We start from the raw sequence: 24,220 nt of genomic DNA on the forward strand, positions 1-24,220 counted from the left end.
ACTTACCCCAAATCCGGCCAATCAGGCAGGGCACCTATAAGAACAACAAAATAAAAACAACACATATGGCCAGGACCGTAACATGGTCTACTAGTAATGAAGCACGATGGTTGACAAACCAATAAAGTAGCAAAACAGCAATGAAAGAACAAAATTTGATGAAAATATAGAACAATTTCTATGAATAAATAGGCAGTAATACCAGCTTGTGCTGCCCGTAAACCCAAGCAAAAAAGCTTACAGCACCTGGTATTCCCAGGCGGTCTTCCTACCAAGTACTAACCAGGCCCGGCTCCATTTGGCTGCCGAGATCGGACGAGATCTGGCGCTTAGAGAGCGGTGTGGCCGTAAGCTGCATTTGACATCATCAACAGCTCTTAAAAACGCTGGAGTAGCAGAATGCATGACACTTGCTAAGAAGAAGATAAATGTGGCAAAGTACAAAGTACTATAACTGTACTGGTCTGTTACGCCCCTGTCTAGGGGGTCAGGGTGCAACATACAAAGACAAATTAGCATGTTCCCTCTCCGATCCCCAAACCAAAATCCAGGATCGAGATGTTCCAACAGAATGATATTTATTTTAAACGAAAGAAAGTGTCAAACAAAACATGACACTACAACTCAGGGCGAACCAAGGCCAACATAATAAACAAAATAAGCCATTTCCCACAGAAAGTGCTAGCTAGCCTGATAGAAATAAACAAACCAAAAGACAGTCGCTAACCCTAACTCCCTAATGTGAAAACAGTCCAAAGAAAATGGCAGTTCACCCCTACAGATTTAATACTATTTACAAAATATACAATTTATAAACAAAACCACGGCACAAAACCTAACAATTCAAAAATGCTAAATAAGGTTTGGAAACCAAGAACAGCAAACAGGTGCTGATGCCAGAAAGAGCCTCGCTAGCTGTTGGGAACCGTACTTTTAAAACTCCAGGAAGTGTAGGATGGACCAATCAGCTTCCTGTACTTCCCCCAAATCCGGCCAATCAGGCAGGGCACCTATAAGAACAACAAAATAAAAACAACACATATGGCCAGGACCGTAACATGGTCTACTAGTAATGAAGCACGATGGTTGACAAACCAATAAAGTAGCAAAACAGCAATGAAAGAACAAAATTTGATGAAAATATAGAACAATTTCTATGAATAAATAGGCAGTAACACCAGCTTGTGCTGCCCGTAAACCCAAGCAAAAAAGCTTACAGCACCTGGTATTCCCAGGCGGTCTTCCTACCAAGTACTAACCAGGCCCGGCTCCATTTGGCTGCCGAGATCGGACGAGATCGGGCGCTTAGAGAGCAGTGTGGCCGTAAGCTGCATTTGACATCATCAACAGCTCTTAAAAACGCTGGAGAAGCAGAATGCATGACACTTGCTAAGAAGAAGATAAATGTGGCAAAGTACAAAGTACTATAACTGTACTGGTCTGTTACGCCCCTGTCTAGGGGGTCAGGGTGCAACATACAAAGATAAATTAGCATGTTCCCTCTCCGATCCCCAAACCAAAATCCAGGATCGAGATGTTCCAACAGAATGATATTTATTTTAAACGAAAGAAAGTGTCAAACAAAACATGACACTACAACTCAGGGCGAACCAAGGCCAACATAATAAACAAAATAAGCCATTTCCCACAGAAAGTGCTAGCTAGCCTGATAGAAATAAACAAACCAAAAGACAGTCGCTAACCCTAACTCCCTAATGTGAAAACAGTCCAAAGAAAATGGCAGTTCACCCCTACAGATTTAATACTATTTACAAAATATACAATTTATAAACAAAACCACGGCACAAAACCTAACAATTCAAAAATGCTAAATAAGGTTTGGAAACCAAGAACAGCAAACAGGTGCTGATGCCAGAAAGAGCCTCGCTAGCTGTTGGGAACCGTACTTTTAAAACTCCAGGAAGTGTAGGATGGACCAATCAGCTTCCTGTACTGCCCCCCAATCCGGCCAATCAGGCAGGGCACCTATAAGAACAAAAAAAAAAAACAACACATATGGCCAGGACCGTAACATGGTCTACTAGTAATTAGGCACGATGGTTGGCAAACCAATAAAGTAGCAAAACAGCAATGAAAGAACAAAATTTGATGAAAATATAGAACAATTTCTATGAATAAATAGGCAGTAACACCAGCTTGTGCTGCCCGTAAACCCAAGCAAAAAAGCTTACAGCACCTGGTATTCCCAGGCGGTCTTCCTACCAAGTACTAACCAGGCCCGGCTCTATTTGGCTGCCGAGATCGGACGAGATCGGGCGCTTAGAGAGGGGTGTGGCCGTAAGCTGCATTTGACATCATCAACAGCTCTTAAAAACGCTGGAGAAGCAGAATGCATGACACTTGCTAAGAAGAAGATAAATGTGGCAAAGTACAAAGTACTATAACTGTACTGGTCTGTTACGCCCCTGTCTAGGGGGTCAGGGTGCAACATACAAAGATAAATTAGCATGTTCCCTCTCCGATCCCCAAACCAAAATCCAGGATCGAGATGTTCCAACAGAATGATATTTATTTTAAACGAAAGAAAGTGTCAAACAAAACATGACACTACAACTCAGGGCGAACCAAGGCCAACATAATAAACAAAATAAGCCATTTCCCACAGAAAGTGCTAGCTAGCCTGATAGAAATAAACAAACCAAAAGACAGTCGCTAACCCTAACTCCCTAATGTGAAAACAATCAAAAGAAAATGGCAGTCCACCCCTACAGATTTAATACTATTTACAAAATATACAATTTATAAACAAAACCACGGCACAAAACCTAACAATTCAAAAATGCTAAATAAGGTTTGGAAAGCAAGAACAGCAAACAGGTGCTGCTGCCAGAAAGAGCCTCGCTAGCTGTTGGGAACCGTACTTTTAAAACTCCAGGAAGTGTAGGATGGACCAATCAGCTTCCTGTACTTCCCCCAAATCCGGCCAATCAGGCAGGGCACCTATAAGAACAACAAAATAAAAACAACACATATGGCCAGGACCGTAACATGGTCTACTAGTAATGAAGCACGATGGTTGACAAACCAATAAAGTAGCAAAACAGCAATGAGAGAACAAAATTTGATGAAAATATAGAACAATTTCTATGAATAAATAGGCAGTAACACCAGCTTGTGCTGCCCGTAAACCCAAGCAAAGAAGCTTACAGCACGTGGTATTCCCAGGCGGTCTTCCTACCAAGTACTAACAAGGCCCGGCCCTATTTGGCTGCCGAGATCGGACGAGATCGGGCGCTTAGAGAGCGGTGTGGCCGTAAGCTGCATTTGACATCATCAACAGCTCTTAAAAACGCTGGAGAAGCAGAATGCATGACACTTGCTAAGAAGAACATAAATGTGGCAAAGTACAAAGTACTATAACTGTACTGGTCTGTTACGCCCCTATCTAGGGGGTCAGGGTGCAACATACAAAGATAAATTAGCATGTTCCCTCTCCGATCCCCAAACCAAAATCCAGGATCGAGATGTTCCAACAGAATGATATTTATTTTAAACGAAAGAAAGTGTCAAACAAAACATGACACTACAACTCAGGGCGAACCAAGGCCAACATAATAAACAAAATAATCCATTTCCCACAGAAAGTGCTAGCTAGCCTGATAGAAATAAACAAACCAAAAGACAGTCGCTAACCCTAACTCCCTAATGTAAAAACAAGAGAAAACAATCAAAAGAAAATGGCAGTCCACCCCTACAGATTTAATACTATTTACAAAATATACAATTTATAAACAAAACCACGGCACAAAACCTAACAATTCAAAAATGCTAAATAAGGTTTGGAAAGCAAGAACAGCAAACAGGTGCTACTGCCAGAAAGAGCCTCGCTAGCTGTTGGGAACCGTACTTTTAAAACTCCAGGAAGTGTAGGATGGACCAATCAGCTTCCTGTACTTCCCCCAAATCCGGCAAATCAGGCAGGGCACCTATAAGAACAACAAAATAAAAACAACACATATGGCCAGGACCGTAACATGGTCTACTAGTAATGAAGCACGATGGTTGACAAACCAATAAAGTAGCAAAACAGCAATGAGAGAACAAAATTTGATGAAAATATAGAACAATTTCTATGAATAAATAGGCAGTAACACCAGCTTGTGCTGCCTGTAAACCCAAGCAAAAAAGCTTACAGCACCTGGTATTCCCAGGCGGTCTTCCTACCAAGTACTAACCAGGCCCGGCTCTATTTGGCTGCCGAGATCGGACGAGATCGGGCGCTTAGAGAGCGGTGTGGCCGCAAGCTGCATTTGACATCATCAACAGCTCTTAAAAACGCTAGAGAAGCAGAATGCATGACACTTGCTAAGAAGAAGATAAATGTGGCAAAGTACAAAGTACTATAACTGTACTGGTCTGTTACGCTCCTGTCTAGGGGGTCAGGGTGCAACATACAAAGATAAATTAGCATGTTCCCTCTCCGATCCCCAAACCAAAATCCAGGGTCGAGATGTTCCAACAGAATGATATTTATTTTAAACGAAAGAAAGTGTCAAACAAAACATGACACTACAACTCAGGGCGAACCAAGGCCAACATAATAAACAAAATAAGCCATTTCCCACAGAAAGTGCTAGCTAGCCTGATAGAAATAAACAAACCAAAAGACAGTCGCTAACCCTAACTCCCTAATGTGAAAACAAGAGAAAACAATCAAAAGAAAATGGCAGTCCACCCCTACAGATTTAATACTATTTACAAAATATACAATTTATAAACAAAACCACGGCACAAAACCTAACAATTCAAAAATGCTAAATAAGGTTTGGAAAGCAAGAACAGCAAACAGGTGCTGCTGCCAGAAAGAGCCTCGCTAGCTGTTGGGAACCGTACTTTTAAAACTCCAGGAAGTGTAGGATGGACCAATCAGCTTCCTGTACTTCCCCCAAATCCGGCCAATCAGGCAGGGCACCTATAAGAACAACAAAATAAAAACAACACATATGGCCAGGACCGTAACATGGTCTACTAGTAATGAAGCACGATGGTTGACAAACCAATAAAGTAGCAAAACAGCAATGAGAGAACAAAATTTGATGAAAATATAGAACAATTTCTATGAATAAATAGGCAGTAACACCAGCTTGTGCTGCCCGTAAACCCAAGCAAAAAAGCTTACAGCACCTGGTATTCCCAGGCGGTCTTCCTACCAAATACTAACCAGGCCCGGCTCTATTTGGCTGCCGAGATCGGACAAGATCGGGCGCTTAGAGAGCGGTGTGGCCGTAAGCTGCATTAGACATCATCAACAGCTCTTAAAAACGCTGGAGAAGCAGAATGCATGACACTTGCTAAGAAGAAGATAAATGTGGCAAAGTACAAAGTACTATAACTGTACTGGTCTGTTACGCCCCTGTCTAGGGGGTCAGGGTGCAACATACAAAGATAAATTAGCATGTTCCCTGTCCGATCCCCAAACCAAAATCCAGGGTCGAGATGTTCCAACAGAATGATATTTATTTTAAACGAAAGAAAGTGTCAAACAAAACATGACACTACAACTCAGGGCGAACCAAGGCCAAAATAATAAACAAAATAAGCCATTTCCCACAGAAAGTGCTAGCTAGCCTGATAGAAATAAACAAACCAAAAGACAGTCGCTAACCCTAACTCCCTAATGTGAAAACAAGAGAAAACAATCAAAAGAAAATGGCTGTTCACCCCTACAGATTTAATACTATTTACAAAATATACAATTTATAAACAAAACCACGGCACAAAACCTAACAATTCAAAAATGCTAAATAAGGTTTGGAAAGCAAGAACAGCAAACAGGTGCTACTGCCAGAAAGAGCCTCGCTAGCTGCTGGGAACCGTACTTTTAAAACTCCAGGAAGTGTAGGATGGACCAATCAGCTTCCTGTACTTCCCCAAAATCCGGCCAATCAGGCAGGGCACCTATAAGAACAACAAAATAAAAACAACACATATGGCCAGGACCGTAACATGGTCTACTAGTAATGAAGCACGATGGTTGACAAACCAATAAAGTAGCAAAACAGCAATGAGAGAACAAAATTTGATGAAAATATAGAACAATTTCTATGAATAAATAGGCAGTAACACCAGCTTGTGCTGCCCGTAAACCCAAGCAAAAAAGCTTACAGCACCTGGTATTCCCAGGCGGTCTTCCTACCAAGTACTAACCAGGCCCGGCTCTATTTGGCTGCCGAGATCGGACGAGATCGGGCGCTTAGAGAGCGGTGTGGCCGTAAGCTGCATTTGACATCATCAACAGCTCTTAAAAACGCTGGAGAAGCAGAATGCATGACACTTGCTAAGAAGAAGATAAATGTGGCAAAGTACAAAGTACTATAACTGTACTGGTCTGTTACGCCCCTGTCTAGGGGGTCAGGGTGAAACATACAAAGATAAATTTGCATGTTCCCTCTCCGATCCTCAAACCAAAATCCAGGATTGAGATGTTCCAACAGAATGATATTTATTTTAAACGAAAGAAAGTGTCAAACAAAACATGACACTACAACTCAGGGCGAACCAAGGCCAACATAATAAACAAAATAAGCCATTTCCCACAGAAAGTGCTAGCTAGCCTGATAGAAATAAACAAACCAAAAGACAGTCGCTAACCCTAACTCCCTAATGTGAAAACAAGAGAAAACAATCAAAAGAAAATGGCAGTCCACCCCTACAGATTTAATACTATTTACAAAATATACAATTTAAAAACAAAACCACGGCACAAAACCTAACAATTCAAAAATGCTAAATAAGGTTTGGAAACCAAGAACAGCAAACAGGTGCTGATGCCAGAAAGAGCCTCGCTAGCTGTTGGGAACCGTACTTTTAAAACTCCAGCAAGTGTAGGATGGACCAATCAGCTTCCTGTACTTCCCCCAAATCCGGCAAATCAGGCAGGGCACCTATAAGAACAACAAAATAAAAACAACACATATGGCCAGGACCGTAACATGGTCTACTAGTAATGAAGCACGATGGTTGACAAACCAATAAAGTAGCAAAACAGCAATGAGAGAACAAAATTTGATGAAAATATAGAACAATTTCTATGAATAAATAGGCAGTAACACCAGCTTGTGCTGCCCGTAAACCCAAGCAAAAAAGCTTACAGCACCTGGTATTCCCAGGCGGTCTTCCTACCAAGTACTAACCAGGCCCGGCTCTATTTGGCTGCCGAGATCGGACGAGATCGGGCGCTTAGAGAGCGGTGTGGCCGTAAACTGCATTAGACATCATCAACAGCTCTTAAAAACGCTGGAGAAGCAGAATGCATGACACTTGCTAAGAAGAAGATAAATGTGGCAAAGTACAAAGTACTATAACTGTACTGGTCTGTTACGCCCCTGTCTAGGGGGTCAGGGTGAAACATACAAAGATAAATTTGCATGTTCCCTCTCCGATCCTCAAACCAAAATCCAGGATTGAGATGTTCCAACAGAATGATATTTATTTTAAATGAAAGAAAGTGTCAAACAAAACATGACACTACAACTCAGGGCGAACCAAGGCCAACATAATAAACAAAATAAGCCATTTCCCACAGAAAGTGCTAGCTAGCCTGATAGAAAAAAACAAACCAAAAGACAGTCGCTAACCCTAACTCCCTAATGTGAAAACAAGAGAAAACAATCAAAAGAAAATGGCAGTCCACCCCTACAGATTTAATACTATTTACAAAATATACAATTTATAAACAAAACCACGGCACAAAACCTAACAATTCAAAAATGCTAAATAAGGTTTGGAAAGCAAGAACAGCAAACAGGTGCTACTGCCAGAAAGAGCCTCGCTAGCTGTTGGGAACCGTACTTTTAAAACTCCAGGAAGTGTAGGATGGACCAATCAGCTTCCTGTACTTCCCCCAAATCCGGCCAATCAGGCAGGGCACCTATAAGAACAACAAAATAAAAACAACACATATGGCCAGGACCGTAACATGGTCTACTAGTAATGAAGCACGATGGTTGACAAACCAATAAAGTAGCAAAACAGCAATGAGAGAACAAAATTTGATGAAAATATAGAACAATTTCTATGAATAAATAGGCAGTAACACCAGCTTGTGCTGCCCGTAAACCCAAGCAAAAAAGCTTACAGCACCTGGTATTCCCAGGCGGTCTTCCTACCAAGTACTAACCAGGCCCGGCTCTATTTGGCTGCCGAGATCGGACGAGATCGGGCGCTTAGAGAGCGGTGTGGCCGCAAGCTGCATTTGACATCATCAACAGCTCTTAAAAACGCTGGAGAAGCAGAATGCATGACACTTGCTAAGAAGAAGATAAATGTGGCAAAGTACAAAGTACTATAACTGTACTGGTCTGTTACGCTCCTGTCTAGGGGGTCAGGGTGCAACATACAAAGATAAATTAGCATGTTCCCTCTCCGATCCCCAAACCAAAATCCAGGGTCGAGATGTTCCAACAGAATGATATTTATTTTAAACGAAAGAAAGTGTCAAACAAAACATGACACTACAACTCAGGGCGAACCAAGGCCAACATAATAAACAAAATAAGCCATTTCCCACAGAAAGTGCTAGCTAGCCTGATAGAAATAAACAAACCAAAAGACAGTCGCTAACCCTAACTCCCTAATGTGAAAACAAGAGAAAACAATCAAAAGAAAATGGCTGTTCACCCCTACAGATTTAATACTATTTACAAAATATACAATTTATAAAAAAAACCACGGCACAAAACCTAACAATTCAAAAATGCTAAATAAGGTTTGGAAAGCAAGAACAGCAAACAGGTGCTACTGCCAGATAGAGCCTCGCTAGCTGTTGGGAACCGTACTTTTAAAACTCCAGGAAGTGTAGGATGGACCAATCAGCTTCCTGTACTTCCCCCAAATCCGGCCAATCAGGCAGGGCACCTATAAGAACAACAAAATAAAAACAACACATATGGCCAGGACCGTAACATGGTCTACTAGTAATGAAGCACGATGGTTGACAAACCAATAAAGTAGCAAAACAGCAATGAGAGAACAAAATTTGATGAAAATATAGAACAATTTCTATGAATAAATAGGCAGTAACACCAGCTTGTGCTGCCCGTAAACCCAAGCAAAAAAGCTTACAGCACCTGGTATTCCCAGGCGGTCTTCCTACCAAGTACTAACCAGGCCCGGATCTATTTGGCTGCCGAGATCGGACGAGATCGGGCGCTTAGAGAGCGGTGTGGCCGTAAGCTGCATTTGACATCATCAACAGCTCTTAAAAACGCTGGAGAAGCAGAATGCATGACACTTGCTAAGAAGAAGATAAATGTGGCAAAGTACAAAGTACTATAACTGTACTGGTCTGTTACGCCCCTGTCTAGGGGGTCAGGGTGAAACATACAAAGATAAATTTGCATGTTCCCTCTCCGATCCTCAAACCAAAATCCAGGATTGAGATGTTCCAACAGAATGATATTTATTTTAAATGAAAGAAAGTGTCAAACAAAACATGACACTACAACTCAGGGCGAACCAAGGCCAACATAATAAACAAAATAAGCCATTTCCCACAGAAAGTGCTAGCTAGCCTGATAGAAATAAACAAACCAAAAGACAGTCGCTAACCCTAACTCCCTAATGTGAAAACAAGAGAAAACAATCAAAAGAAAATGGCAGTCCACCCCTACAGATTTAATACTATTTACAAAATATACAATTTATAAACAAAACCACGGCACAAAACCTAACAATTCAAAAATGCTAAATAAGGTTTGGAAAGCAAGAACAGCAAACAGGTGCTACTGCCAGAAAGAGCCTCGCTAGCTGTTGGGAACCGTACTTTTAAAACTCCAGGAAGTGTAGGATGGACCAATCAGCTTCCTGTACTTCCCCCAAATCCGGCCAATCAGGCAGGGCACCTATAAGAACAACAAAATAAAAACAACACATATGGCCAGGACCGTAACATATTCTACTAGTAATGAAGCACGATGGTTGACAAACCAATAAAGTAGCAAAACAGCAATGAGAGAACAAAATTTGATGAAAATATAGAACAATTTCTATGAATAAATAGGCAGTAACACCAGCTTGTCCTGCCCGTAAACCCAAGCAAAAAAGCTTACAGCACCTGGTATTCCCAGGCGGTCTTCCTACCAAGTACTAACCAGGCCCGGCTCTATTTGGCTGCCGAGATCGGACGAGATCGGGCGCTTAGAGAGCGGTGTGGCCGTAAGCTGCATTTGACATCATCAACAGCTCTTAAAAACGCTGGAGAAGCAGAATGCATGACACTTGCTAAGAAGAAGATAAATGTGGCAAAGTACAAAGTACTATAACTGTACTGGTCTGTTACGCCCCTGTCTAGGGGGTCAGGGTGAAACATACAAAGATAAATTTGCATGTTCCCTCTCCGATCCTCAAACCAAAATCCAGGATTGAGATGTTCCAACAGAATGATATTTATTTTAAACGAAAGAAAGTGTCAAACAAAACATGACACTACAACTCAGGGCGAACCAAGGCCAACATAATAAACAAAATAAGCCATTTCCCACAGAAAGTGCTAGCTAGCCTGATAGAAATAAACAAACCAAAAGACAGTCGCTAACCCTAACTCCCTAATGTGAAAACAAGAGAAAACAATCAAAAGAAAATGGCTGTTCACCCCTACAGATTTAATACTATTTACAAAATATACAATTTATAAACAAAACCACGGCACAAAACCTAAAAATTCAAAAATGCTAAATAAGGTTTGGAAAGCAAGAACAGCAAACAGGTGCTACTGCCAGAAAGAGCCTCGCTAGCTGTTGGGAAACGTACTTTTAAAACTCCAGGAAGTGTAGGATGGACCAATCAGCTTCCTGTACTTCCCCCAAATCCGGCCAATCAGGCAGGGCACCTATAAGAACAACAAAATAAAAACAACACATATGGCCAGGACCGTAACATGGTCTACTAGTAATGAAGCACGATGGTTGACAAACCAATAAAGTAGCAAAACAGCAATGAGAGAACAAAATTTGATGAAAATATAGAACAATTTCTATGAATAAATAGGCAGTAACACCAGCTTGTGCTGCCCGTAAACCCAAGCAAAAAAGCTTACAGCACCTGGTATTCCCAGGCGGTCTTCCTACCAAGTACTAACCAGGCCCGGCTCTATTTGGCTGCCGAGATCGGACGAGATCGGGCGCTTAGAGAGCGGTGTGGCCGTAAGCTGCATTTGACATCATCAACAGCTCTTAAAAACGCTAGAGAAGCAGAATGCATGACACTTGCTAAGAAGAAGATAAATGTGGCAAAGTACAAAGTACTATAACTGTACTGGTCTGTTACGCCCCTGTCTAGGGGGTCAGGGTGCAACATACAAAGATAAATTAGCATGTTCCCTCTCCGATCCCCAAACCAAAATCCAGGGTCGAGATGTTCCAACAGAATGATATTTATTTTAAACGAAAGAAAGTGTCAAACAAAACATGACACTACAACTCAGGGCGAACCAAGGCCAACATAATAAACAAAATAAGCCATTTCCCACAGAAAGTGCTAGCTAGCCTGATAGAAATAAACAAACCAAAAGACAGTCGCTAACCCTAACTCCCTAATGTGAAAACAAGAGAAAACAATCAAAAGAAAATGGCTGTTCACCCCTACAGATTTAATACTATTTACAAAATATACAATTTATAAACAAAACCACGGCACAAAACCTAACAATTCAAAAATGCTAAATAAGGTTTGGAAAGCAAGAACAGCAAACAGGTGCTACTGCCAGAAAGAGCCTCGCTAGCTGTTGGGAACCGTACTTTTAAAACTCCAGGAAGTGTAGGATGGACCAATCAGCTTCCTGTACTTCCCCCAAATCCGGCCAATCAGGCAGGGCACCTATAAGAACAACAAAATAAAAACAACACATATGGCCAGGACCGTAACATGGTCTACTAGTAATGAAGCACGATGGTTGACAAACCAATAAAGTAGCAAAACAGCAATGAGAGAACAAAATTTGATGAAAATATAGAACAATTTCTATGAATAAATAGGCAGTAACACCAGCTTGTGCTGCCCGTAAACCCAAGCAAAAAAGCTTACAGCACCTGGTATTCCCAGGCGGTCTTCCTACCAAATACTAACCAGGCCCGGCTCTATTTGGCTGCCGAGATCGGACAAGATCGGGCGCTTAGAGAGCGGTGTGGCCGTAAGCTGCATTAGACATCATCAACAGCTCTTAAAAACGCTGGAGAAGCAGAATGCATGACACTTGCTAAGAAGAAGATAAATGTGGCAAAGTACAAAGTACTATAACTGTACTGGTCTGTTACGCCCCTGTCTAGGGGGTCAGGGTGCAACATACAAAGATAAATTAGCATGTTCCCTGTCCGATCCCCAAACCAAAATCCAGGGTCGAGATGTTCCAACAGAATGATATTTATTTTAAACGAAAGAAAGTGTCAAACAAAACATGACACTACAACTCAGGGCGAACCAAGGCCAAAATAATAAACAAAATAAGCCATTTCCCACAGAAAGTGCTAGCTAGCCTGATAGAAATAAACAAACCAAAAGACAGTCGCTAACCCTAACTCCCTAATGTGAAAACAAGAGAAAACAATCAAAAGAAAATGGCTGTTCACCCCTACAGATTTAATACTATTTACAAAATATACAATTTATAAACAAAACCACGGCACAAAACCTAACAATTCAAAAATGCTAAATAAGGTTTGGAAAGCAAGAACAGCAAACAGGTGCTACTGCCAGAAAGAGCCTCGCTAGCTGCTGGGAACCGTACTTTTAAAACTCCAGGAAGTGTAGGATGGACCAATCAGCTTCCTGTACTTCCCCAAAATCCGGCCAATCAGGCAGGGCACCTATAAGAACAACAAAATAAAAACAACACATATGGCCAGGACCGTAACATGGTCTACTAGTAATGAAGCACGATGGTTGACAAACCAATAAAGTAGCAAAACAGCAATGAGAGAACAAAATTTGATGAAAATATAGAACAATTTCTATGAATAAATAGGCAGTAACACCAGCTTGTGCTGCCCGTAAACCCAAGCAAAAAAGCTTACAGCACCTGGTATTCCCAGGCGGTCTTCCTACCAAGTACTAACCAGGCCCGGCTCTATTTGGCTGCCGAGATCGGACGAGATCGGGCGCTTAGAGAGCGGTGTGGCCGTAAGCTGCATTTGACATCATCAACAGCTCTTAAAAACGCTGGAGAAGCAGAATGCATGACACTTGCTAAGAAGAAGATAAATGTGGCAAAGTACAAAGTACTATAACTGTACTGGTCTGTTACGCCCCTGTCTAGGGGGTCAGGGTGAAACATACAAAGATAAATTTGCATGTTCCCTCTCCGATCCTCAAACCAAAATCCAGGATTGAGATGTTCCAACAGAATGATATTTATTTTAAACGAAAGAAAGTGTCAAACAAAACATGACACTACAACTCAGGGCGAACCAAGGCCAACATAATAAACAAAATAAGCCATTTCCCACAGAAAGTGCTAGCTAGCCTGATAGAAATAAACAAACCAAAAGACAGTCGCTAACCCTAACTCCCTAATGTGAAAACAAGAGAAAACAATCAAAAGAAAATGGCAGTCCACCCCTACAGATTTAATACTATTTACAAAATATACAATTTAAAAACAAAACCACGGCACAAAACCTAACAATTCAAAAATGCTAAATAAGGTTTGGAAACCAAGAACAGCAAACAGGTGCTGATGCCAGAAAGAGCCTCGCTAGCTGTTGGGAACCGTACTTTTAAAACTCCAGCAAGTGTAGGATGGACCAATCAGCTTCCTGTACTTCCCCCAAATCCGGCAAATCAGGCAGGGCACCTATAAGAACAACAAAATAAAAACAACACATATGGCCAGGACCGTAACATGGTCTACTAGTAATGAAGCACGATGGTTGACAAACCAATAAAGTAGCAAAACAGCAATGAGAGAACAAAATTTGATGAAAATATAGAACAATTTCTATGAATAAATAGGCAGTAACACCAGCTTGTGCTGCCCGTAAACCCAAGCAAAAAAGCTTACAGCACCTGGTATTCCCAGGCGGTCTTCCTACCAAGTACTAACCAGGCCCGGCTCTATTTGGCTGCCGAGATCGGACGAGATCGGGCGCTTAGAGAGCGGTGTGGCCGTAAACTGCATTAGACATCATCAACAGCTCTTAAAAACGCTGGAGAAGCAGAATGCATGACACTTGCTAAGAAGAAGATAAATGTGGCAAAGTACAAAGTACTATAACTGTACTGGTCTGTTACGCCCCTGTCTAGGGGGTCAGGGTGAAACATACAAAGATAAATTTGCATGTTCCCTCTCCGATCCTCAAACCAAAATCCAGGATTGAGATGTTCCAACAGAATGATATTTATTTTAAATGAAAGAAAGTGTCAAACAAAACATGACACTACAACTCAGGGCGAACCAAGGCCAACATAATAAACAAAATAAGCCATTTCCCACAGAAAGTGCTAGCTAGCCTGATAGAAAAAAACAAACCAAAAGACAGTCGCTAACCCTAACTCCCTAATGTGAAAACAAGAGAAAACAATCAAAAGAAAATGGCAGTCCACCCCTACAGATTTAATACTATTTACAAAATATACAATTTATAAACAAAACCACGGCACAAAACCTAACAATTCAAAAATGCTAAATAAGGTTTGGAAAGCAAGAACAGCAAACAGGTGCTACTGCCAGAAAGAGCCTCGCTAGCTGTTGGGAACCGTACTTTTAAAACTCCAGGAAGTGTAGGATGGACCAATCAGCTTCCTGTACTTCCCCCAAATCCGGCCAATCAGGCAGGGCACCTATAAGAACAACAAAATAAAAACAACACATATGGCCAGGACCGTAACATGGTCTACTAGTAATGAAGCACGATGGTTGACAAACCAATAAAGTAGCAAAACAGCAATGAGAGAACAAAATTTGATGAAAATATAGAACAATTTCTATGAATAAATAGGCAGTAACACCAGCTTGTGCTGCCCGTAAACCCAAGCAAAAAAGCTTACAGCACCTGGTATTCCCAGGCGGTCTTCCTACCAAGTACTAACCAGGCCCGGCTCTATTTGGCTGCCGAGATCGGACGAGATCGGGCGCTTAGAGAGCGGTGTGGCCGCAAGCTGCATTTGACATCATCAACAGCTCTTAAAAACGCTGGAGAAGCAGAATGCATGACACTTGCTAAGAAGAAGATAAATGTGGCAAAGTACAAAGTACTATAACTGTACTGGTCTGTTACGCTCCTGTCTAGGGGGTCAGGGTGCAACATACAAAGATAAATTAGCATGTTCCCTCTCCGATCCCCAAACCAAAATCCAGGGTCGAGATGTTCCAACAGAATGATATTTATTTTAAACGAAAGAAAGTGTCAAACAAAACATGACACTACAACTCAGGGCGAACCAAGGCCAACATAATAAACAAAATAAGCCATTTCCCACAGAAAGTGCTAGCTAGCCTGATAGAAATAAACAAACCAAAAGACAGTCGCTAACCCTAACTCCCTAATGTGAAAACAAGAGAAAACAATCAAAAGAAAATGGCTGTTCACCCCTACAGATTTAATACTATTTACAAAATATACAATTTATAAAAAAAACCACGGCACAAAACCTAACAATTCAAAAATGCTAAATAAGGTTTGGAAAGCAAGAACAGCAAACAGGTGCTACTGCCAGATAGAGCCTCGCTAGCTGTTGGGAACCGTACTTTTAAAACTCCAGGAAGTGTAGGATGGACCAATCAGCTTCCTGTACTTCCCCCAAATCCGGCCAATCAGGCAGGGCACCTATAAGAACAACAAAATAAAAACAACACATATGGCCAGGACCGTAACATGGTCTACTAGTAATGAAGCACGATGGTTGACAAACCAATAAAGTAGCAAAACAGCAATGAGAGAACAAAATTTGATGAAAATATAGAACAATTTCTATGAATAAATAGGCAGTAACACCAGCTTGTGCTGCCCGTAAACCCAAGCAAAAAAGCTTACAGCACCTGGTATTCCCAGGCGGTCTTCCTACCAAGTACTAACCAGGCCCGGATCTATTTGGCTGCCGAGATCGGACGAGATCGGGCGCTTAGAGAGCGGTGTGGCCGTAAGCTGCATTTGACATCATCAACAGCTCTTAAAAACGCTGGAGAAGCAGAATGCATGACACTTGCTAAGAAGAAGATAAATGTGGCAAAGTACAAAGTACTATAACTGTACTGGTCTGTTACGCCCCTGTCTAGGGGGTCAGGGTGAAACATACAAAGATAAATTTGCATGTTCCCTCTCCGATCCTCAAACCAAAATCCAGGATTGAGATGTTCCAACAGAATGATATTTATTTTAAATGAAAGAAAGTGTCAAACAAAACATGACACTACAACTCAGGGCGAACCAAGGCCAACATAATAAACAAAATAAGCCATTTCCCACAGAAAGTGCTAGCTAGCCTGATAGAAATAAACAAACCAAAAGACAGTCGCTAACCCTAACTCCCTAATGTGAAAACAAGAGAAAACAATCAAAAGAAAATGGCAGTCCACCCCTACAGATTTAATACTATTTACAAAATATACAATTTATAAACAAAACCACGGCACAAAACCTAACAATTCAAAAATGCTAAATAAGGTTTGGAAAGCAAGAACAGCAAACAGGTGCTACTGCCAGAAAGAGCCTCGCTAGCTGTTGGGAACCGTACTTTTAAAACTCCAGGAAGTGTAGGATGGACCAATCAGCTTCCTGTACTTCCCCCAAATCCGGCCAATCAGGCAGGGCACCTATAAGAACAACAAAATAAAAACAACACATATGGCCAGGACCGTAACATATTCTACTAGTAATGAAGCACGATGGTTGACAAACCAATAAAGTAGCAAAACAGCAATGAGAGAACAAAATTTGATGAAAATATAGAACAATTTCTATGAATAAATAGGCAGTAACACCAGCTTGTCCTGCCCGTAAACCCAAGCAAAAAAGCTTACAGCACCTGGTATTCCCAGGCGGTCTTCCTACCAAGTACTAACCAGGCCCGGCTCTATTTGGCTGCCGAGATCGGACGAGATCGGGCGCTTAGAGAGCGGTGTGGCCGTAAGCTGCATTTGACATCATCAACAGCTCTTAAAAACGCTGGAGAAGCAGAATGCATGACACTTGCTAAGAAGAAGATAAATGTGGCAAAGTACAAAGTACTATAACTGTACTGGTCTGTTACGCCCCTGTCTAGGGGGTCAGGGTGAAACATACAAAGATAAATTTGCATGTTCCCTCTCCGATCCTCAAACCAAAATCCAGGATTGAGATGTTCCAACAGAATGATATTTATTTTAAACGAAAGAAAGTGTCAAACAAAACATGACACTACAACTCAGGGCGAACCAAGGCCAACATAATAAACAAAATAAGCCATTTCCCACAGAAAGTGCTAGCTAGCCTGATAGAAATAAACAAACCAAAAGAAAGTCGCTAACCCTAACTCCCTAATGTGAAAACAAGAGAAAACAATCAAAAGAAAATGGCAGTCCACCCCTACAGATTTAATACTATTTACAAAATATACAATTTATAAACAAAACCACGGCACAAAACCTAACAATTCAAAAATGCTAAATAAGGTTTGGAAAGCAAGAACAGCAAACAGGTGCTACTGCCAGAAAGAGCCTCGCTAGCTGTTGGGAACCGTACTTTTAAAACTCCAGGAAGTGTAGGATGGACCAATCAGCTTCCTGTACTTCCCCCAAATCCGGCCAATCAGGCAGGGCACCTATAAGAACAACAAAATAAAAACAACACATATGGCCAGGACCGTAACATATTCTACTAGTAATGAAGCACGATGGTTGACAAACCAATAAAGTAGCAAAACAGCAATGAGAGAACAAAATTTGATGAAAATATAGAACAATTTCTATGAATAAATAGGCAGTAACACCAGCTTGTCCTGCCCGTAAACCCAAGCAAAAAAGCTTACAGCACCTGGTATTCCCAGGCGGTCTTCCTACCAAGTACTAACCAGGCCCGGCTCTATTTGGCTGCCGAGATCGGACGAGATCGGGCGCTTAGAGAGCGGTGTGGCCGTAAGCTGCATTTGACATCATCAACAGCTCTTAAAAACGCTGGAGAAGCAGAATGCATGACACTTGCTAAGAAGAAGATAAATGTGGCAAAGTACAAAGTACTATAACTGTACTGGTCTGTTACGCCCCTGTCTAGGGGGTCAGGGTGAAACATACAAAGATAAATTTGCATGTTCCCTCTCCGATCCTCAAACCAAAATCCAGGATTGAGATGTTCCAACAGAATGATATTTATTTTAAACGAAAGAAAGTGTCAAACAAAACATGACACTACAACTCAGGGCGAACCAAGGCCAACATAATAAACAAAATAAGCCATTTCCCACAGAAAGTGCTAGCTAGCCTGATAGAAATAAACAAACCAAAAGACAGTCGCTAACCCTAACTCCCTAATGTGAAAACAAGAGAAAACAATCAAAAGAAAATGGCTGTTCACCCCTACAGATTTAATACTATTTACAAAATATACAATTTATAAACAAAACCACGGCACAAAACCTAAAAATTCAAAAATGCTAAATAAGGTTTGGAAAGCAAGAACAGCAAACAGGTGCTACTGCCAGAAAGAGCCTCGCTAGCTGTTGGGAAACGTACTTTTAAAACTCCAGGAAGTGTAGGATGGACCAATCAGCTTCCTGTACTTCCCCCAAATCCGGCCAATCAGGCAGGGCACCTATAAGAACAACAAAATAAAAACAACACATATGGCCAGGACCGTAACATGGTCTACTAGTAATGAAGCACGATGGTTGACAAACCAATAAAGTAGCAAAACAGCAATGAGAGAACAAAATTTGATGAAAATATAGAACAATTTCTATGAATAAATAGGCAGTAACACCAGCTTGTGCTGCCCGTAAACCCAAGCAAAAAAGCTTACAGCACCTGGTATTCCCAGGCGGTCTTCCTACCAAGTACTAACCAGGCCCGGCTCTATTTGGCTGCCGAGATCGGACGAGATCGGGCGCTTAGAGAGCGGTGTGGCCGTAAGCTGCATTTGACATCATCAACAGCTCTTAAAAACGCTAGAGAAGCAGAATGCATGACACTTGCTAAGAAGAAGATAAATGTGGCAAAGTACAAAGTACTATAACTGTACTGGTCTGTTACGCCCCTGTCTAGGGGGTCAGGGTGCAACATACAAAGATAAATTAGCATGTTCCCTCTCCGATCCCCAAACCAAAATCCAGGGTCGAGATGTTCCAACAGAATGATATTTATTTTAAACGAAAGAAAGTGTCAAACAAAACATGACACTACAACTCAGGGCGAACCAAGGCCAACATAATAAACAAAATAAGCCATTTCCCACAGAAAGTGCTAGCTAGCCTGATAGAAATAAACAAACCAAAAGACAGTCGCTAACCCTAACTCCCTAATGTGAAAACAAGAGAAAACAATCAAAAGAAAATGGCTGTTCACCCCTACAGATTTAATACTATTTACAAAATATACAATTTATAAACAAAACCACGGCACAAAACCTAACAATTCAAAAATGCTAAATAAGGTTTGGAAAGCAAGAACAGCAAACAGGTGCTACTGCCAGAAAGAGCCTCGCTAGCTGTTGGGAACCGTACTTTTAAAACTCCAGGAAGTGTAGGATGGACCAATCAGCTTCCTGTACTTCCCCCAAATCCGGCCAATCAGGCAGGGCACCTATAAGAACAACAAAATAAAAACAACACATATGGCCAGGACCGTAACATGGTCTACTAGTAATGAAGCACGATGGTTGACAAACCAATAAAGTAGCAAAACAGCAATGAGAGAAAAAAATTTGATGAAAATATAGAACAATTTCTATGAATAAATAGGCAGTAACACCAGCTTGTGCTGCCCGTAAACCCAAGCAAAAAAGCTTACAGCACCTGGTATTCCCAGGCGGTCTTCCTACCAAGTACTAACCAGGCCCGGCTCTATTTGGCTGCCGAGATCGGACGAGATCGGGCGCTTAGAGAGCGGTGTGGCCGTAAGCTGCATTTGACATCATCAACAGCTCTTAAAAACGCTGGAGAAGCAGAATGCATGACACTTGCTAAGAAGAAGATAAATGTGGCAAAGTACAAAGTACTATAACTGTACTGGTCTGTTACGCCCCTGTCTAGGGGGTCAGGGTGAAACATACAAAGATAAATTTGCATGTTCCCTCTCCGATCCTCAAACCAAAATCCAGGATTGAGATGTTCCAACAGAATGATATTTATTTTTAATGAAAGAAAGTGTCAAACAAAACATGACACTACAACTCAGGGCGAACCAAGGCCAACATAATAAACAAAATAAGCCATTTCCCACAGAAAGTGCTAGCTAGCCTGATAGAAATAAACAAACCAAAAGACAGTCGCTAACCCTAACTCCCTAATGTGAAAACAAGAGAAAACAATCAAAAGAAAATGGCAGTCCACCCCTACAGATTTAATACTATTTACAAAATATACAATTTATAAACAAAACCACGGCACAAAACCTAACAATTCAAAAATGCTAAATAAGGTTTGGAAAGCAAGAACAGCAAACAGGTGCTACTGCCAGAAAGAGCCTCGCTAGCTGTTGGGAACCGTACTTTTAAAACTCCAGGAAGTGTAGGATGGACCAATCAGCTTCCTGTACTTCCCCCAAATCCGGCCAATCAGGCAGGGCACCTATAAGAACAACAAAATAAAAACAACACATATGGCCAGGACCGTAACATGGTCTACTAGTAATGAAGCACGATGGTTGACAAACCAATAAAGTAGCAAAACAGCAATGAGAGAACAAAATTTGATGAAAATATAGAACAATTTCTATGAATAAATAGGCAGTAACACCAGCTTGTGCTGCCCGTAAACCCAAGCAAAAAAGCTTACAGCACCTGGTATTCCCAGGCGGTCTTCCTACCAAGTACTAACCAGGCCCGGCTCTATTTGGCTGCCGAGATCGGACGAGATCGGGCGCTTAGAGAGCGGTGTGGCCGTAAGCTGCATTTGACATCATCAACAGCTCTTAAAAACGCTAGAGAAGCAGAATGCATGACACTTGCTAAGAAGAAGATAAATGTGGCAAAGTACAAAGTACTATAACTGTACTGGTCTGTTACGCCCCTGTCTAGGGGGTCAGGGTGCAACATACAAAGATAAATTAGCATGTTCCCTCTCCGATCCCCAAACCAAAATCCAGGGTCGAGATGTTACAACAGAATGATATTTATTTTAAACGAAAGAAAGTGTCAAACAAAACATGACACTACAACTCAGGGCGAACCAAGGCCAACATAATAAACAAAATAAGCCATTTCCCACAGAAAGTGCTAGCTAGCCTGATAGAAATAAACAAACCAAAAGACAGTCGCTAACCCTAACTCCCTAATGTGAAAACAAGAGAAAACAATCAAAAGAAAATGGCAGTCCACCCCTACAGATTTAATACTATTTACAAAATATACAATTTATAAACAAAACCACGGCACAAAACCTAACAATTCAAAAATGCTAAATAAGGTTTGGAAAGCAAGAACAGCAAACAGATGCTGCTGCCAGAAAGAGCCTCGCTAGCTGTTGGGAACCGTACTTTTAAAACTCCAGGAAGTGTAGGATGGACCAATCAGCTTCCTGTACTTCCCCCAAATCCGGCCAATCAGGCAGGGCACCTATAAGAACAACAAAATAAAAACAACACATATGGCCAGGACCGTAACATGGTCTACTAGTAATGAAGCACGATGGTTGACAAACCAATAAAGTAGCAAAACAGCAATGAGAGAACAAAATTTGATGAAAATATAGAACAATTTCTATGAATAAATAGGCAGTAACACCAGCTTGTGCTGCCCGTAAACCCAAGCAAAAAAGCTTACAGCACCTGGTATTCCCAGGCGGTCTTCCTACCAAGTACTAACCAGGCCCGGCCCTATTTGGCTGCCGAGATCGGACGAGATCGGGCGCTTAGAGAGCGGTGTGGCCGTAAGCTGCATTTGACATCATCAACAGCTCTTAAAAACGCTAGAGAAGCAGAATGCATGACACTTGCTAAGAAGAAGATAAATGTGGCAAAGTACAAAGTACTATAACTGTACTGGTCTGTTACGCCCCTGTCTAGGGGGTCAGGGTGCAACATACAAAGATAAATTAGCATGTTCCCTCTCCGATCCCCAAACCAAAATCCAGGATCGAGATGTTCCAACAGAATGATATTTATTTTAAACGAAAGAAAGTGTCAAACAAAACATGACACTACAACTCAGGGCGAACCAAGGCCAACATAATAAACAAAATAAGCCATTTCCCACAGAAAGTGCTAGCTAGCCTGATAGAAATAAACAAACCAAAAGACAGTCGCTAACCCTAACTCCCTAATGTGAAAACAAGAGAAAACAATCAAAAGAAAATGGCAGTCCACCCCTACAGATTTAATACTATTTACAAAATATACAATTTATAAACAAAACCACGGCACAAAACCTAACAATTCAAAAATGCTAAATAAGGTTTGGAAACCAAGAACAGCAAACAGGTGCTGATGCCAGAAAGAGCCTCGCTAGCTGTTGGGAACCGTACTTTTAAAACTCCAGGAAGTGTAGGATGGACCAATCAGCTTCCTGTACTGCCCCCCAATCCGGCCAATCAGGCAGGGCACCTATAAGAACAAGAAAATAAAAACAACACATATGGCCAGGACCGTAACATGGTCTACTAGTAATGAAGCACGATGGTTGGCAAACCAATAAAGTAGCAAAACAGCAATGAAAGAACAAACTTTGATGAAAATATAGAACAATTTCTATGAATAAATAGGCAGTAACACCAGCTTGTGCTGCCCGTAAACCCAAGCAAAAAAGCTTACAACACCTGGTATTCCCAGGCGGTCTTCCTACCAAGTACTAACCAGGCCCGGCTCTATTTGGCTGCCGAGATCGGACGAGATCGGGCGCTTAGAGAGCGGTGTGGCCGTAAGCTGCATTTGACATCATCAACAGCTCTTAAAAACGCTAGAGAAGCAGAATGCATGACACTTTCTAAGAAGAAGATAAATGTGGCAAAGTACAAAGTACTATAACTGTACTGGTCTGTTACGCCCCTGTCTAGGGGGTCAGGGTGAAACATACAAAGATAAATTAGCATGTTCCCTCTCCGATCCCCAAACCAAAATCCAGGATCGAGATGTTCCAACAGAATGATATTTATTTTAAAAGAAAGAAAGTGTCAAACAAAACATGACACTACAACTCAGGGCGAACCAAGGCCAACATAATAAACAAAATAAGCCATTTCCCACAGAAAGTGCTAGCTAGCCTGATAGAAATAAACAAACCAAAAGACAGTCGCTAACCCTAACTCCCTAATGTGAAAACAGTCCAAAGAAAATGGCAGTTCACCCCTACAGATTTAATACTATTTACAAAATATACAATTTATAAACAAAACCACGGCACAAAACCTAACAATTCAAAAATGCTAAATAAGGTTTGGAAACCAAGAACAGCAAACAGGTGCTGATGCCAGAAAGAGCCTCGCTAGCTGTTGGGAACCGTACTTTTAAAACTCCAGGAAGTGTAAGATGGACCAATCAGCTTCCTGTACTGCCCCCCAATCCGGCCAATCAGGCAGGGCACCTATAAGAACAAGAAAATCAAAACAACACATATGGCCAGGACCGTAACATGGTCTCCTAGTAATGAAGCACGATAGTTGGCAAACCAATAAAGTAGCAAAACAGCAATGAAAGAACAAAATTTGATGAAAATATAGAACAATTTCTATGAATAAATAGGCAGTAACACCAGCTTGTGCTGCCCGTAAACCCAAGCAAAAAAGCTTACAGCACCTGGTATTCCCAGGCGGTCTTCCTACCAAGTACTAACCAGGCCCGGCTCTATTTGGCTGCCGAGATCGGACGGGATCGGGCGCTTAGAGAGCGGTGTGGCCGTAAGCTGCATTTGACATCATCAACAGCTCTTAAAAACGCTAGAGAAGCAGAATGCATGACACTTGCTAAGAAGAAGATAAATGTGGCAAAGTACAAAGTACTATAACTGTACTGGTCTGTTACGCCCCTGTCTAGGGGGTCAGGGTGAAACATACAAAGATAAATTAGCATGTTCCCTCTCCGATCCCCAAACCAAAATCCAGGATCGAGATGTTCCAACAGACTGATATTTATTTTAAACGAAAGAAA

General features: G+C 41.5%; 1 non-coding gene and 24 pseudogenes across 1 annotated transcript; all 25 read right to left on the reverse strand.

The window, feature by feature from the left end:
• Positions 1 to 234: 234 nt before the first annotated feature.
• Positions 235 to 353, reverse strand: LOC137117366 (5S ribosomal RNA; annotated as a pseudogene).
• An 857-nt stretch (positions 354 to 1,210) lies between these two features.
• LOC137117331 (5S ribosomal RNA) lies at positions 1,211 to 1,329 on the reverse strand (annotated as a pseudogene).
• Positions 1,330 to 2,185: 856 nt separating this feature from the next.
• On the reverse strand, positions 2,186 to 2,304 carry LOC137117241 (5S ribosomal RNA; annotated as a pseudogene).
• Positions 2,305 to 3,161: 857 nt separating this feature from the next.
• LOC137117454 (5S ribosomal RNA) lies at positions 3,162 to 3,280 on the reverse strand (annotated as a pseudogene).
• An 867-nt stretch (positions 3,281 to 4,147) lies between these two features.
• Positions 4,148 to 4,266, reverse strand: LOC137117250 (5S ribosomal RNA; annotated as a pseudogene).
• Positions 4,267 to 5,133: 867 nt separating this feature from the next.
• LOC137117389 (5S ribosomal RNA) lies at positions 5,134 to 5,252 on the reverse strand (annotated as a pseudogene).
• Positions 5,253 to 6,119: 867 nt separating this feature from the next.
• LOC137117167 (5S ribosomal RNA) lies at positions 6,120 to 6,238 on the reverse strand (annotated as a pseudogene).
• Positions 6,239 to 7,105: 867 nt separating this feature from the next.
• LOC137117245 (5S ribosomal RNA) lies at positions 7,106 to 7,224 on the reverse strand (annotated as a pseudogene).
• An 867-nt stretch (positions 7,225 to 8,091) lies between these two features.
• LOC137117251 (5S ribosomal RNA) lies at positions 8,092 to 8,210 on the reverse strand (annotated as a pseudogene).
• An 867-nt stretch (positions 8,211 to 9,077) lies between these two features.
• LOC137117360 (5S ribosomal RNA) lies at positions 9,078 to 9,196 on the reverse strand (annotated as a pseudogene).
• An 867-nt stretch (positions 9,197 to 10,063) lies between these two features.
• On the reverse strand, positions 10,064 to 10,182 carry LOC137117168 (5S ribosomal RNA; annotated as a pseudogene).
• An 867-nt stretch (positions 10,183 to 11,049) lies between these two features.
• Positions 11,050 to 11,168, reverse strand: LOC137117169 (5S ribosomal RNA; annotated as a pseudogene).
• Positions 11,169 to 12,035: 867 nt separating this feature from the next.
• Positions 12,036 to 12,154, reverse strand: LOC137117390 (5S ribosomal RNA; annotated as a pseudogene).
• Positions 12,155 to 13,021: 867 nt separating this feature from the next.
• Positions 13,022 to 13,140, reverse strand: LOC137117170 (5S ribosomal RNA; annotated as a pseudogene).
• An 867-nt stretch (positions 13,141 to 14,007) lies between these two features.
• LOC137117246 (5S ribosomal RNA) lies at positions 14,008 to 14,126 on the reverse strand (annotated as a pseudogene).
• An 867-nt stretch (positions 14,127 to 14,993) lies between these two features.
• Positions 14,994 to 15,112, reverse strand: LOC137117252 (5S ribosomal RNA; annotated as a pseudogene).
• Positions 15,113 to 15,979: 867 nt separating this feature from the next.
• LOC137117361 (5S ribosomal RNA) lies at positions 15,980 to 16,098 on the reverse strand (annotated as a pseudogene).
• An 867-nt stretch (positions 16,099 to 16,965) lies between these two features.
• On the reverse strand, positions 16,966 to 17,084 carry LOC137117171 (5S ribosomal RNA; annotated as a pseudogene).
• An 867-nt stretch (positions 17,085 to 17,951) lies between these two features.
• Positions 17,952 to 18,070, reverse strand: LOC137117172 (5S ribosomal RNA; annotated as a pseudogene).
• Positions 18,071 to 18,937: 867 nt separating this feature from the next.
• LOC137117173 (5S ribosomal RNA) lies at positions 18,938 to 19,056 on the reverse strand (annotated as a pseudogene).
• Positions 19,057 to 19,923: 867 nt separating this feature from the next.
• Positions 19,924 to 20,042, reverse strand: LOC137117174 (5S ribosomal RNA; annotated as a pseudogene).
• An 867-nt stretch (positions 20,043 to 20,909) lies between these two features.
• On the reverse strand, positions 20,910 to 21,028 carry LOC137117177 (5S ribosomal RNA; annotated as a pseudogene).
• Positions 21,029 to 21,895: 867 nt separating this feature from the next.
• On the reverse strand, positions 21,896 to 22,014 carry LOC137117220 (5S ribosomal RNA; annotated as a pseudogene).
• An 867-nt stretch (positions 22,015 to 22,881) lies between these two features.
• LOC137117253 (5S ribosomal RNA) lies at positions 22,882 to 23,000 on the reverse strand (annotated as a pseudogene).
• An 857-nt stretch (positions 23,001 to 23,857) lies between these two features.
• On the reverse strand, positions 23,858 to 23,976 carry LOC137117300 (5S ribosomal RNA). Its single transcript, XR_010913594.1, has one exon. It is a non-coding gene; the product is annotated as a 5S ribosomal RNA (ribosomal RNA).
• Positions 23,977 to 24,220: the final 244 nt, after the last annotated feature.

This window comes from Channa argus, unplaced genomic scaffold (assembly GCF_033026475.1).
Source record: "Channa argus isolate prfri unplaced genomic scaffold, Channa argus male v1.0 Contig034, whole genome shotgun sequence".
In the NCBI taxonomy this organism is placed as follows: domain Eukaryota; kingdom Metazoa; phylum Chordata; class Actinopteri; order Anabantiformes; family Channidae; genus Channa; species Channa argus.